The sequence below is a fragment of the Geospiza fortis genome, unplaced genomic scaffold (genome assembly GCF_000277835.1).
Source record: "Geospiza fortis unplaced genomic scaffold, GeoFor_1.0 scaffold16, whole genome shotgun sequence".
NCBI classification, from domain to species: domain Eukaryota; kingdom Metazoa; phylum Chordata; class Aves; order Passeriformes; family Thraupidae; genus Geospiza; species Geospiza fortis.
In genome coordinates, this window is record NW_005054302.1 from 838,259 (window position 1) to 838,778 (window position 520).

General features: G+C 55.2%; 1 protein-coding gene across 1 annotated transcript in view; it reads right to left on the reverse strand.

Annotated features, from left to right (window-relative positions):
* PDX1 (pancreatic and duodenal homeobox 1) overlaps positions 1-520 on the reverse strand; it is a 3,637-nt gene that overhangs the window by 2,146 nt on the left and 971 nt on the right.

The following is a 520-nucleotide window of genomic DNA, read 5'->3' on the forward strand; positions in this document are numbered from 1 at the left end:
CCCAACTCACGGAAACAACCTGATTTTTCTCTCTCCCTCTCCCCACCTCCGCCCTGGCACCATCCCTGCCGCCGTGTCCGCGGGCTGGGACAGCACTCTCTTCTACCTCTGTGGGCGGATGCGCCTCTAGGAAGACTGGGGACTGCCACCTGTCCTTCCCTCCCCCTCGGCCTGCCCTATGCAATTCCCAAACTATTTCGTGGAAATTTTAATGCTCCGGTCCTTTTTCCAACTGTCTATTTGAACAAAGCCATTAATATAATATTTGCCGTATAGGCGTGACGGGGGCGCAGGACACGATAACATTGTGCCGGCAGAGACAGAAATATTGTTGGGCAGCGGAACTTTCTGCCTAGATAGAGTTTCTTCCCTTCTCTGGCAACTCTGTTTCGTTTGTGCATTGTTTTCCGTGCCCTGTTTTTTTCCCTCGGAGAGGTGCATTTGTGGCTAAAACCCGCTGGGGAGCAGGAAGGAGCGGGATGGAGGGGCCAGGAAGGGGAGACGGGCTCTGGCCGGGGGG